Source organism: Hordeum vulgare, chromosome 5H, assembly GCF_904849725.1.
Source record: "Hordeum vulgare subsp. vulgare chromosome 5H, MorexV3_pseudomolecules_assembly, whole genome shotgun sequence".
NCBI classification, from domain to species: Eukaryota; Viridiplantae; Streptophyta; class Magnoliopsida; order Poales; family Poaceae; genus Hordeum; species Hordeum vulgare.
This window is the reverse complement of record NC_058522.1, coordinates 97561403-97572068: the sequence shown is the minus strand read 5'-3', so window position 1 is coordinate 97572068 and position 10666 is coordinate 97561403. Positions and strand designations below refer to the sequence as shown.

Sequence of the window (10666 nt, the reverse complement as noted above, 5' to 3'; positions counted from 1 at the left end):
GAAGGTAGTCATATGTCAGAATGACATGATGTAGACTTTGCAGTAATAGTGGATAGTCTGCAAAATTTTGCAGTAGATGCCAGTATTACCTTACGATATCTTGAGGTAGTCTCATCAAATATTAATATTTGAAAGAACACTTTGAAGGTAATCATCTTGTAAACACATACAAGATATAGACCTCATAGTAGTGATGAATAATCTGCAAACTGTGCAGTAGATGTCATAAATACCTTGTGATTCATAAATAAAAATTTGAGCTATGTACACATTAATATTTAGAAGAGCACGTTGAAGATAGTCATCTTGCCAAAATGACAAAATGTAGATCTTACAGTAGTGATGGATGATCTGCAAAAATATGCAGTAGATGCCATCAAATACCTTGTAATTCACAAATAAACTTGGATGCCGTCATATTAAGTATAAGAATATGCGATCCTTGTTTTCAATTAAAATACGATTTGCAAAAATTAAAATTAATTGCAAAAGTAGTTGTTCTCCAAAAACGGGTCCTTAGGGAATGTTTGCGGCAAAGACATATATATTGTCTTAAATTCCGAAGGAATAAAGACACTCACAATATTCTTTTCCATTACATATGGATGCAAACCTTAATAATTTACATATTTATGTAACATATGAAAGCGAGAGGGCTTCAAAGTGCAGCCAACATATTTATGTAATTTCATTCGTAGAAAGTATAACGATTAATCTGCAAAGTATTCTAAGCCTGAGGGCTCAATGAGGATATGTAAGGGATTGTCTTCCTTTGCGTGGATAAGAATCTAACTGATTCGTTCGGGTCGCCACCGGGGAGGATGTTACCTCGTGGCTGGCGTGAGGGCGACGCGGTAAAGCGTGATCGAGAGGTCGGGTCGTCGTGTTGGACTACAGTCGCGTCTGAGGACGGACCACCGTGACTCGTGTCTTGTCTGTTGAAGCCGGCTGATGGTCATGACGGGGCTGCGCGCCGGAGGATAGCGATGGGGCCCGAGGGTCGCCATGCGCTCCGGGATGGAGGCCGCCGTTTCATCGAGGCCGGTGTTGCCTTCTGTTATCGGGGTGTCTCGTATGGATCGAGGCCTCACGCCGGACATCATTTTTGCAAGTAGAAGAAACGCCTTGTGTAGTCGGCCTCTTCATGGATGATTTGATGAAGCAATTCTAGCATAAGGTAGAATGGATGAGATTTCTCTTAATCACAAGAAGACAAACCGAATAAACATTCTGATGATTAATTTCCTGTACAAATGCATGCATGCATCATGGGTTGCCGATGCATGTCGCTGCGTTGTTAGCCTCTTGCAGCTCTTGCCAAGGATGAAGCCGTTCATGGTTTTGCCAGATCGGACTACCGCTCTTAATCACAAGGAGACAACAGATTTGCATTTGCCAACTGATTTCCTGATGCATGCATGCATGCCGTTCTGCCACAGCCAGCCTTGCTGTAATCACTCCCCGAATCATGAAGCCGCCCCGTGCCTTGATCCAGCCGACGGAGTACGCGGAGTACCGCACCAGCATGCCGCGGTCGCTACAGCTGCTTCGCGTCACGCAGAAGTCGTTCGCCTTTGGCCATTTTTGCTTGAATACCAGACCTATTGTAAAATCGCTCCACTCGAGAGCGTGCTGATAACGTGTTAGAGTAAAACGAGATTGAATGAAAGTGAATTGACGATTAGTCATGTTTTTATTGATTCTCAAGTATATATACATGTGCAAGAGGTGCGAAGAAGAGGTGTCTATTCGGAGGCATCCCTTCAGAACACGTGTGTTGGCAATAGAGAGAGAAGAGACACGACTGTTCGGGGTTGGACACATCCCTTTGCTAATTAATCTACTAATTACTTTCTAACATAAATTACATAAAAGCTTCACGTTGAAGGCAAGGTTTGCAGAAAACACCGTGTTATATTTTTGTTATTGAAAACGTTGTGGCTATTGTAATTCTTTTGCAAATAACACTGGTCGATGGATTTGCCTCGACTAAGCCCGTTTATGCGAGGTGGAGCCCACCGGTCAGGCTGATGTGACAAATTTCTATTAGACTAGTAATTGTGCACATGCAACGCATGTGTAATATAATCTTAAAAAAGATCAACATTAAGTTTATTTGAAACCCTAAACTTGTAAAGAAATATGTGTAAACATTAGTAGCTACATTCCGAATGAAGATTCTATTTAATAACACACGTCTCAAACATAAGTATACATAATGAAAAAAAGAATTTTCTTGAAAATATACGGTCAAATAATTAGTATTTTGCATCTTCGGGCATCATTAGTAAGCAAAGCAAAAGGAATGGACTAAGCTAGTCTCCTTTACCATCCCAGGTTATTCCTTTTCATCATGAGGTTACCGACTTTGTACATTCAACTGAACTATTCTTCAAAACATGAAGGACGAATACTTTATCAGCATGGATAATTGCGATGAAAGAAAGATTGTGTACAGTCAATTCCATTGTTCCGCTAGTCGTAAAGGGATCTTATTTCTTAAGTTATAGGAATTTGATTATGCTTTTTTTAGAATGCACGTCGTCATGGTGAGTCCTAGATATGTTGCACTCCCTCCATGAAAGTTGTACAAATACAAAATGGCATGGTATTCTAGAAAAAGAAAGGGGGTGTTAAGCAAACTAAATAACACTCATACACATATGCACAGTAAAGTTATAGAAAACTAACAAATTTTGTATTATGTATATCTGTTTAGTTAGACATATAAGAGAATACCATCACAAGTACTTAAGAAACTCGAGATTCAACCTAACATCATCCAAGCTCCTGCTTTGGCCATACAAAAGTCAACAGAAATGAGCAAAACAAGAAACCGAGGAAAAAGCTTTAAAGTGCAACAACTCCTTATGATTCTCCCCTTTCTGAATAGATTAACCAGCTATGCACCGTAAGTATTGCGAAATATGTCTGCTATTTTTTATACCTGATACTAAAAAAATCCTTTCAGAAATAGAACATTATTGATACTTTATATTTCCATACATTCAATGGAAGATTTTAAACAGGCATACTATATTTATTCTACGTTCACACTAAAACGGTGGTGGTTCTTAAAATTGCTCGTCATGTGTGGTTTGCAACACAATGGTGAGAGATGACAGAGAACATGACATGAAGATATAATTATTACTTCAAACTGAAATTTAATTATGACATGCTCTCGTAAAAGTAGCATCGCTCAGTACAAGCAAATATAAGTACACATACAAACTTTGCTATCCTGAGAAGAAATGAAGATTTTAGTAGCGCAAACAGTCGTACCAAAGAAAAAAATAATGGTGTATAATGACATGAAAAATTCTGCAATCATTCACCGGTGGTGGTCTTGTGAAAAAAGCTAGAGATCAATTAAGTGCTTTTCTGAAAACAGTGCTCTAGCATAGCACCCCAAATGCTTTTCTGAAAACCTGACTGGAACCCTCACAACCTCAAGCACTTGGTAACGGTTAAAATTCAGATAAGCATAGAAACATGTCCACTTCTAGCATAGCAATTCACTTAAATTGATGACAACACACAGACCTGGGTACTCTACTTAAATTGACTTAAATATCTGGTTGTCTTCTGTGTCAGTGTGATGATACAGTCAATGACTCTTTGAACTAATTAATAAAAAAGTACAAGCAACGTAACCTACATATTCATTTGTCCTGTGAACAAAGGGTCATTATTGCAGTCAATTTGAAGTGATTCACATCCCCATTTATCCAGTCAAATAATATAAGTTGACAGTCCTATTTGATATTTAAAAAACTCATTTCTCCATGACTGAATGTAACTTCTACAGTTATAGTCAATGCGAGTAACTTCTGATATCCATCACAATAATTCCTTCATTGTCAACTTGTGTTCCAATACTTCTCCTTAGTATTGATGTCAATGCGCAGTCATTTGGTCCAAACGCGAGAACTAAAAAACCCAAATTCCAAACCCACTCATGATAGTAAGAGTAAGGAGAATAAGATAACAGTGCTCACTGAACAAATCGAGGGAAAGCAGGTTGTCGGTGCAGCCGCCTCCTCAGGTTGTGGGTGGAGCCATGGTTGCTAAGAACTTGTGAGTATATAATCTATGTGATTGTACGAAAATGAGGATTATTAGCACGTAAATTGTGCAATTGACGAAAGATAAACTTGGTCCATGATTGCTAAACATCAGCTTGACGCTGGTGAAGTAAACTTGAGATGCGCATTTCTAAGATAAATATTAGCCTCTCACTAACTTATTACTTGAATATGTGTTTGATTTGCACAATTGTCTCTTTTCATGCTCGAGCTGCAATTTGTTTTTCTGGTTTTGTACAATCAGTGACTTTCTACGGTCTCAGTTTGTTTGCATGACATAACTACATGGTAACTGCTATTTGGCCTCTCCTCTCCATGTCTTAAGACCAGTAAGCGACAACGTAAAAAACTCAGAAAATACCATGATAATTAGTTATAGATTCAACATGGCATTCATTAAGGATGATTACATGGGAAAGCATATATATATATACACACACACTACGAAAATATATATGAGTAAGACAACATACATGTAAGGAGGGCATAAAATGCACCACAGGTGTAATTCAGAGCATGGAGTAATTTAGGATTGAATAAATGATGTGTACTGTTATCTCTGGACTTAGAAGGAAATTATTATGGATCATTTTTGTGCATGCAATTGTTCAAGAGCTCAAAAGCTCGGACAAATGAAATATTAGGACTCAAGCATTAAAATGAAAGATGCTCAGTTGGCATAAAATTCACAAACCTATGCTTTGAAGGCTGCATATCGTACCAACTTCCTGTGTAGAAGAAATAAAACAGTTTGATAGGAGGGAAACTTTCAATTAAAATATTCATAGGATATGCTTACAGAAATCACATGGCCAAAATAAATCTCAGCTTTCTTACATGACCAAGAATAGTCTTAAATCAATGCTTGAGTAGTAATTCACTGAAAAATAACATATCCAGAAACAACCGGGGGGTAGTTTATCCTTCACTACATCATATAGGTTACCTTGATTCACCTGATATGCAGCCTGCTTGGACTTCTTATCAAACACCATTGTCGACATGACACATAAAAGGTCTTCAGAATCCGAATTAACATGAGAGATAGAGATGGTTAAGTTAGCAAATGGTAATAATAAGGGTAAATCAAGAATCAATGTGGAAGATCAATGTAGATGAACCGCAGTAGCACTAATCGCTTAGCCAAGTCTATACCTATCTTGTGAAGAGGACCTCTGATTTTTCTCCTCCTTATCTCCCTACAAGAAAAAATATCACCACAATGTAATCAGAAATTTGTGCCATTTTTTGACAGAAAAACCCTATTTGCAGTTAACTTATAACCAACATATCCTCACCACAATTGTACCATAAGCATCAGAAAAATGAAAATAAATAAATATTAGGATGGCCATCTCCGAAGGTAATTTTTGTGGATACCGAGGATAGTTTTGTGTCATTCTCATCACGGGGAATTAACTGAAGTGAAGTCATGGAGGGCTGGAGCATAATCCATATCAGTCGTCTACAAGATGTGGTCTACACGTCTGCTTGCACAAGGTCAAACCGAGCAAGGCAAGACCACTAAAGGGAAAGGAAACTAGCTGAGCATGAAGCATCAACCCAATAAAGCAGATGTAACTTGCTGAATTTTTTACGTAGAGCCATCGTATCAATGATGCAAAAATCGCGATCACAATCCCATAGGTTCAAACATTAACGCAAGATTTCATAGGTTGCAACTACCCTGATCTGATAGGTTATAAATTCAGAAATATTTGAGAGGTTGAAATAGTATGCCATTCATCATCAGGATTAAAAAAATCAAGTCTTCTCAATCAGAGTTAGATTCAAATTTTATACTCGATATCTGTCTATTAGATAGAAGAGCAAATAATTAAGCTACCAGCAACCAAAGTCACAAGTTTGTCCATCGGAGATGGCCACCCAAGAAGTCAACGTATGCCTAAGCAGCAGAGTACTTTGTTTTATTTCGTCCATCACTATAATAATTCAACATGAGAAAGGATCCACCATGCAAGTAGAATCCACAATAAACAAAAAAAATAAGCAAATGCACAACAAAGGTACATAATGTAGAACAAAATATGCAAACTGATTCATACTGTACAATGCGGTAAAAAAATAAGTAGTGGCAGCATGAAAGTAATGATCGTAGTGGAGTTTACCAAGTAAAGATCCTATATAGGGCCTCCTTTTCTGACAGGGTTGTAAGCCGGTTCTGGTTGTATTCTACTCTTTTCTCATCGGACACTCAGGCATACCAACTTTGAACACCCTTCAATTTTTGTCCTTGCAGATTTTCACTCGTGAGATTTGCATTCCGATGACCAGGCGTGTTCATCGGGTCTTTAAACAAGTACGCTCCCCTGATCCTAATGGAGATGCAGGTGGATTACGATTCTCCCTTTGTAAACCAAAAAAATTAAGTGGATACAACAGGCAATCTTTTAAAATATGTTGATATGAAGATATCACTATTCACTACTTTATATAATCACAAAACGATGGCTATGAAGCAGCAGAGTAGCTGATGATGTCAAAACTCAATTAGGAACATGTCACCTATATAGTTGAGCACATCTGAACTGATAGTCCAGATAAACTATCAACTATTGCTGTGCCTACTTTAAAGCTTTCTAATTATTTATTGAAATATTAGGATGAACCACAGTAGCACTAATCGCTTAGCCAAGTCTATACCTATCCTGTGAAGAGGAGCTCTGCTTTTTCTCCTCCTTATCTCCCTACAAGAAAAAATATCACCGCAATGTAATCAGAAATTTGTGCCATTTTTTGACAGAAAAACCTATTTGCAGTTAACTTATAACCAACATATCCTCACCACAATTGTACCATAAGCATCAGAAAAATGAAAATAAATAAATATTAGGATGGCCATCTCCGAGGATAATTTTTGTGGATACCGAGGATAGTTTTGTGTCATTCGCATCACGGGGAATTAACTCAAGTGAAGTCATGGAGGGGTGGAGCATAATCCATATCAGTCGTCTACAAGATGTAGTCTACACGTTTGCTTGCACAAGGTCAAACCGAGCGAGGCAAGACCACTAAAGGGAAAGGAAACTTGGTGAGCATGAAGCATCAACCCAATGAAGAGATGTAACTTGCTGAATTTTTTACGTAGAGCCATCATATCAATGATGCAAAAATCGCTATCACAATCCCATAGGTTCAAACATTAACGCAAGATTTCATAGGTTGCAACTACCCCGATCTGACAGGTTATAAATTCAGTAATATTTGAGAAGTTGAAATAGTAGGCCATTCATCAGCAGGATTAAAAAAATCAAGTCTTCTCAATTAGAGTTAGATTCAAATTTTATACTCGATATCTGTCTATTAGATAGAAGAGCAAATAATTAAGCTACCAGCAACCAAATTCACAAGTTTGTCCATCGAAGATGACCACCCAAGAAGTCAACGTATGCCTAAGCAGCAGAATACTTTGTTTTATTTTCTCCATCGCTGGAATAATTCAACATCACAAAGGATCCGCCATGCAAGTAGAATCCACAATAAACAAAAAATAAGCAAATGCACAACAAAGGTACATAATGTAGAACAAAATAATCAAACTGATTCATTCTGTAAAATTCGGTAAAAAAATAAGTAGTGGCAGCATGAAAGTAATGATCGTAGTGGAGTTTACCAAGTAAAGATCCTATATAGGGCCTCCTTTTCTGACCGGGTTGTAAGCTGCTTCTGGTTGTATTCCGCTCTTTTCTCATCGGACACTCAGGCATACCAACTTTGAACACCCTTCAATTTTCGTTCGCGCGGATTTTCACTCATGAGATTTGCATTCCCATGACCAGGCGTGTTCATCGGGTCTTTAAACAAGTACGCTCCACTAATCCTAACGGAGATGCAGGTGGATTACGATTCTTCATTTGTAAATCAAAAATTTAAGTGGATACAAAAGGCAATCTTTCAAAATATACAGATATGAAGATATCACTATTCACTACTTTATATAATCACAAAACGATGGCTATGAAGCAGCAGAGTAGCTGATGATGTCAAAACTCAATTAGGAACATGTCACCTATATAGTTGAGCACATCTGAACTGATAGTCCGGATAAACTATCAACTATAGTTGTGCCTACTTTAATGCTTTCTAATTATTTATTGAAATATTAGCAGAACAAGGCAGCTACTCTCGCATTACTATGTGATGTTTGTCTGAAGCTCTCAATGCTTCATGCTTAGGTTGTCTGGCATGACTCCTTGGTTAATATATCAATAGTATAGTTATTAAAAATATTAGGATGTCAAAAGGATAGCGAGCTGTTCTGTTTTTTATAAGATGTTAACCTTGAGAAAGTAATAATAAATGCCCATTGTCAATCCCAAATTCAGTTTGTGGGCGGTCTGCTCACCCAGATATAAACTGCACAAAGGAACTAGGAATTATACAAATAGGGTTAATCTGGCATATTTGAGAATCTAGTTCACAAGACTGAGGGCTAAACTGACACCATATTGTCTCTGAATTCCTCCCAGACTATATATTTCTACCAAGATAGTTTTGCCTACGAACATTGGAAGAACCAGAAACATAATGATGTCAAGGTATTCCTAAGCTCAACACACCTTGGACCCGAGGGGATGGTCGCCCTGCACCAGCCAGGACCCGTGCTAGACATACCGCTCTGCCGCAGACACGCGCCAGAGTACGTCGAGCAGCAAGCCAACGGCGTAGTCGATGACGTCTATGGAGAAGACTTCCCGTGAGTTGGCGATGGCCACGCCGCGGCACCCGCACTGGGCAACTGCACGTGCGGTGGGCGAGCGGGGCGCGGCGCGCAGGGAGCGACGCGTGGGCGAGCGGCGCGGTGGCCCGGGGCGACCGGCGCAGCGCGGGGCGGCAACCGGCGCTGAACCAGCGCGACGAGCGGGGCGAGGGGACGGCGACCTTCGCTGCACGCGGGGCGAGTGTGCGGGGCGAGGGGCAACGACCTTCGCAGCGAGCGAGGCGAGGGGGCGGCGACCTTCGCGGCGAGCAGGGCGAGCGTGCGGTGCGAGGGGGTGGCGATCGGCGCGGCACTGCGAGCGTGCGGGGCGATGCAGAGACTGGCGCAGGCGGAGCAAGCGTGCGGGGCGAGGGGGTAGTTAATGCGCGGACGAGGTGTGCGGGCGAGACGACGTGCGAGGTTAGCGAGCCTTTTGATTAACGCTAACGAAGATTCGTTAGTTTTGTTAACGAAGATTTTAGAGCGTTGATTTAAAGATTAGACGGTCTAGATGTAGAGTTAGATCTGCCCTCTCATGTTTTTAATAGTACAGATTAATGCCGTTAGCTTGAACCGTTTCGCTTGTGAGCATTTCATCATTTTCTTCTCCAAGAATATCGCCGCCGTTAATGAGCCCTCGTCTGGATCTGGCAAGAATCGAGCCTCCGCTCCATTCCGCACCTCGGATTCGTGCTCCTCCACACCAATTCGAGCTCCAGATCTCGCAAGAACAGGGACGGACGGCGGCCCCTGTCGCGACCTTCGTGCCTCGTCGCTGCCATTAGCCCGTCCTTGCTTGAATCCGGCAAGAACAGATCCACTACTACCTTCCGCACCTCGTATCCGTGCTCCCTGGTGGGGCGTGGTCGAGCGCTGATGGCCTATGGCACGACCTCCATGCGGCAACAGTGACCTCTGCCTCGGCCATGGCGGCTCGAGCCACAGCAGCCGCAGGTACGGCGAGCAGCAGCAGGCATAGCAACAGGCGCAACGAGCAGCAACAGCGGGCGCCGCGAGCAGCGGGCACAGCGAGCAGTACGTGCGTCAAGCACTAGGCGTGGCAGTAGCGAGGTGGAGCAGCGTGGATCCGACGGGGATGCACCGATCCCAACTGGATCTTGATGAAGTGGTGCGACAGCTCATACGCGAGTGGATCTTGACGAAGACAATGAATTTGCCTTGACCAGATTCCCCCCTTCATTTCTTTCAATGTCAGGTGGACCCCACAGGCTCAGACATAATGATAACGTTACCAATTGTCGCCTTTAAAGATGTTAAGCAGTGTCACATCAGCCTGACTGACTGGCGACCCGATCTATTATGAACATGCTCAGTCAAGTCAAATCCATTGATGAGTGTTATTTCTAAAAGGATTACGATAGATATGATGTTTTCTGCAACAAAAATATATCATAGTGTTATATGCAAATCAAGTCCTCAAAGTGATGGTTTTGTGTAAGTTACTCCTACTGGACCCCTCTTCTCTTGCCTTTGCCTGAACAAGTTGGGCTCTTCCTCAAGATTGAAGATGACTCGAACGAGCAGCAAAATCAAAGCCTCGTCTGTGATATTGCGCCATCCAAAGAAGACAGCCATGCCCAAAGAAAGTACCTAAATTCTTTAAAGTGCAGCTGTGCCGGATTGTGGACTCTGGCGCACACGTCTCGACACCGTTCGATTTACATCGAACCGTCTTGGCGTAGCGGCACGCGGTTGGCTAGGGTCGTCGGTGGCCGCGCCAGGTGTCCCCTGGTCGGGTCCCTCCATCGTCATCCATTCTCCCATTTTGAATCCTCCTCCATCCCTCTCCCCTTCCCCTTCCTCTCCTTCCACCGGCAAAATCCCGAGCCCATCTATC

At 41.5% G+C, this 10666-nt stretch overlaps 1 long non-coding RNA gene across 2 annotated transcripts; it reads right to left on the bottom strand.

Annotated features, from left to right (window-relative positions):
- Positions 1-1173: 1173 nt before the first annotated feature.
- Positions 1174-8889, bottom strand: LOC123396904. Of its 2 annotated transcripts, none has more exons than XR_006609932.1 (9): positions 8669-8889; positions 7723-7929; positions 6753-6796; positions 6218-6424; positions 5244-5287; positions 5035-5106; positions 4783-4816; positions 2740-4093; positions 1174-2613 (listed from the first exon to the last, which is right to left on the bottom strand). It is a non-coding gene; the product is annotated as an uncharacterized LOC123396904 (long non-coding RNA). The 2 variants fall into 2 exon arrangements; XR_006609933.1 differs by having other exon boundaries at positions 1174-1632; positions 4002-4093.
- Between the last annotated feature and the right edge of the window lie 1777 nt (positions 8890-10666).